A 4,227-nucleotide genomic window follows, 5' to 3' on the forward strand; every position below is an offset into this window, starting at 1 on the left:
TATCAAAAGAAAAGACAGCAAAAGTTCAATTTCAGATTGTAAGACACAAACTATCGAACAGATGGTAGGCACAAAAGAATAACAGTCTACAGAATTCAAAATTAGTCCAATAATATAGCCAATATCAATTTGAGATAGAGAACTTGGACAAAATATTAGCAACCCAACTAATCAGTAATAAAAGTTCTATCCAACTGAAATAATTGCCTCGAACTATAACGTATTGGCAACCTAAGAGTAGCAGAAACGTAATGTATATTTTTGGTTACCAACAACTCCAATTTGCTCCAAGTGGAAAGGGAATCAACGATCAGTGCTCGCTAGATGGAATCGAAGATGATGGCCGCTACAAACTTGAAACTGCATTGATGGAATAAGCTTGACTTAGTCACCACTTGATTATGCTATGTATGTAAGATGCACTTTGCATTAGAATTCTATGGGCAGAGCATTCTATATCAAGTTCAATACCAATGATGCAAATGTTAGTGGTAGGAAGTTCTAAGCCAATTTACCTACTTCAATTTTGGTCAAGTTTTGCAGCAAAGCCAGAAGATATTTAAAGAGAACACCTAATTGCTAACCATTTTAGGAAATCCTGGAGCTCCCAAAGAAGAAAAATGGGGTGACAAGGCTGGAGTCAAGCTCACGCAAAAGGGTAAAAAGTCCTATTCTAGTGATTGCAAAGAAACTAGTACTGGCAGGCACATGAGGTACTAGCCAAGTGTTAAGTTGTCGGATGGCCTATGGGCAGCTATTGATATTGGTGTCTCAAAAGTTGGAGAAAGACCAACTGCATTATGGGCCAACAACTATGCAGTGCAAGAAATTTTCAAGCTACTTCAATAACAGAACAAGATACAAATCAGGATCCATGAACTAGTAAAATGAATTCAGGTCCTACCAACAAATCCTAGCGTAACAGCATTCTAGGTAATTTGATAACCATTCGGACAATGAACTAGTGCAAAGATGACTAAAAAGTCACTCTTCTTCACAATAAACTCAATTACAGCAAGAATTCTCGTAGCCAGAAGAGAATGCACATATTTGTAAAGAAAGTGAAATTTGAAAATGCACCATAAAATAAATAGAACCAGAAAATTCAGCAAGAAGACAGTAAATGCAGTAAAAAGAAACCCAAAAAGAAAGTAATAAAAAAAAATTTCAGGCGATCATCTAAGTTTTTCCTTGCCAGAACTCCTTTTGGCTGCCGCCTTAACCTTCTCGATATACCCTTCAATAGGAGGTGAAAATTGGCCATAAATCAATTCGCCGGAAAGGGTGTCAAATCGGGGACCAAAGTAGCAGCCTTCAGACCCTCAGGTAATGCCTCAATAGCTTCTTTCTTACACCTCAAGAATGCAGACTCAGCAGCCTGTCTAGTTCTATGCTTCCTCATCAGAACCCTGCTATACTCCTTGGCAAGCCCAGCGTAATCAGAACCCTGCTATACTCCTCAACCAAGCGTAATCATTACCTTACTTTTCAGCCCCATCTTTTCTCTCTCAGCTTCCCTAGCTTTTTCCTTATGCTTCAAGAATCTGATTGGGGAAGTCGAAGCCAAGCACTCGTCGACCAATTCATCAAATTCGGATTTTCTTCTGGGCCCACCTTCTTTCTGATTCGAATCACCCGACCCAGTTCCTTTATTGGTTGTTACCTTCGATCTCTTCAATGGCTGTGATCCTTTGATTTTAGATTTCCCTTTTGTAGTTCCGCTGACTAAGCATCTTTGTAGAGATTGATAACTCAAAGACTCCAGACAAGCGTATGATGAGCCTAAAGATCTCATTTTTCTAGCCTCAGCTATTCGCACCATTCTTTTACAGTTACAAAAGGTCCAATTTTCTGGGTCTAACGGCGGCGAAGGGAATGAGGAACGGCAATTTTGTTACCAGAGTCGAGGTTCTCTGAGGCAGCCGAAGAGTGGCAGAGGAATGAATCCAATTAAAATTTTAGTTACAGGGGGCAAAAAGAGTAGCACCCAAAATGAATGTCGAGTTGGGTGATGATTTTTAGCAAGGCACCGCCTGGGCAACCCTCCGTCACCCATCTTGCTCCTGCCCCATGTCCTACGCCGTCCCCGGAGAAGAAATAGAGTAATAAAAAAAAGTTATCAATTTTGTCTAAAATGTATAGATTACCTGGTAGTAATCTTCCTTCAGATGTTGTTGTAAGTAGAAGAACAAGTCTTGAGAGTTGTTGGCGATTTCCAATGAACATCGTCCTCCACCGTTGCACTTCGGGCCTGACAGATCTCAAATATTACATTTTTGTCTTCAAATTGGGGAGGATTAAAAATCGGGTAGAAGAAAGAGAAAGAAACAAGGGATTCGGTTGTGAGAGGGGTGAAGGATTTTGGCTTTTTTCAGAGAGAGTTAATGTGATTGAAGATTTTAGGAGAGAGAACTCGGATGAACAAAGAGTAAAGTTCAGTGGGTTCATTGGAGTAGTTAGAATTTTTCCCCTAAAAAAATGGCGCTGAAGTGTAGCGCCATTCTCTTTCCCGCGTTTGTTTTTCACTTTTTACTTCTATTTGGACGAATTAGAGTGATACGACGTCGTACTTGTCATTTTCTTTATCACTGTAATGACGTTCCCTACTGCATGTTACATTAACTTTCTATTGTGACACTTTTAAGAAAATGTCATATTAAGTGTGTGACTAAAGATCATTTTTGTAGTAGTGACTCGTTCCGAGACACGTAGCACGATTGCCCAAGGACCTAGAGGGATACTCAACCGTTTGGATTACGGAACCTAGAACCAAGAGGGACGACTCAACTCGATTCAAGGCGGTAGAACGGCGACTCCAATTGAGGTGGTTACTCAAGTAGATAGGCCGGATGAACAACCAAGGACGTCACGCGTGATTGCTCAAATAACCCTTGCCAAGCAAGTAGGAATGTACTCTCGAAATTGTAAGAGAACAAATTGAAATTTTATTATCAAAAGTGTCTAACCTTTGCTGGTGCAAAAGGCGCCTTTTTATAGGCTAGAAACCTTTGTGGTCAAGGATTGGCGGCCCACCAACCTAAACTAGAAAAGGAGCTCGATCCACTCTTGAACATGAGTGGGCCGATTGTTTGACTCCAATAACTAATAAACTATTAATTAAAACACGACTAACAAACCAACTAACAACTAATGACTCGATAATGATCAAAACCAACTAACAACTCATACGACTAACAATGCTAACATTCCTAGTGCTCGGCCCAAGTAGCTAAGGCCGCGCTTGATGCTTCCTTGACTTGGATCAATGTGTAGATGCCTTGATTAGCAACTTCCAAGCCTTCAATGTTCCTACGGAAGCCTTGAGTCAAGGCCGCCATCCGTGCACACATCAGTCCCCTCCACTTGAGAAGGATTTGTCCTCAAATCTGGATGGAAATGAATGATACTAGCAAGAGTTGGAGTACGAAACCTCAAATCTAATGCCACCACATATTGGCCCTCTTAGATTGAATGATACTTGCATACGTCATGATTATTATAATGCGGTGCACATGTCTCTTGGTCAGTTTGAAAATGCTCACAGCCAGCCAAGAAAAACTCATGGCTTTACTCCAATGACTCCTCGAAGATAACGCATATAGCTTCGGTTACATCTTTTTGGATCCTCCAAAATGCAACTGATATAATGAAGAACACTTTGAACACGTTCAACTGCATTAGACTGATCATCACTTGGAACACTTGTTGCAAAAGGGTAAGAAGGCATAGGACAAGATTCAACCGCAAGAACCCCCATTGAAACTCCATTACTCCTCCCAACAAGCAAAACAGACTCATGGGTGAAGTTAAATACCAATGGATCGTAAAGGGATACAACACTTAAGAGGCAAACTTCATGAAGATTCTGATATTCACCAATGGAGTTAGGGATGGAGCATGCCATGATCAACTCATTCTCTCCTTGCTTAACCTGCGACAAAGCAACTACTCCCGAAGGCAATGCCCTATCGAGTTCATCAACATTCAAGAGTACATGTTTGCAAATCATGAGTAATACAGGCTGATCAGAATTCACACATTTCCTAACTTCCTTAGCCTTGATTATCACGTTTTGCTTCCTAGTGCTTGATTTAATCAGTGTATGACCCTTGGCCGAATGCTCATTTGTGGAAGTGGAGCAATTTCCAGATTCGGCCGTCTTTTGTTTCCTCTTTTGTCGGTCTAAGTCACATTCTCGTTCCATTGTGCAAGAGAGTGTACTTATTA

General features: G+C 40.8%; 1 long non-coding RNA gene across 1 annotated transcript; it reads right to left on the minus strand.

Moving 5' to 3' along the window:
* Positions 1-281: 281 nt before the first annotated feature.
* On the minus strand, positions 282-2,195 carry LOC140037291 (uncharacterized). Its single transcript, XR_011841214.1, has 2 exons — positions 2,148-2,195; positions 282-360 (listed from the first exon to the last, which is right to left on the minus strand). It is a non-coding gene; the product is annotated as an uncharacterized lncRNA (long non-coding RNA).
* Positions 2,196-4,227: the final 2,032 nt, after the last annotated feature.

The sequence above is a fragment of the Coffea arabica genome, chromosome 2e (genome assembly GCF_036785885.1).
Source record: "Coffea arabica cultivar ET-39 chromosome 2e, Coffea Arabica ET-39 HiFi, whole genome shotgun sequence".
Classification (NCBI taxonomy): domain Eukaryota; kingdom Viridiplantae; phylum Streptophyta; class Magnoliopsida; order Gentianales; family Rubiaceae; genus Coffea; species Coffea arabica.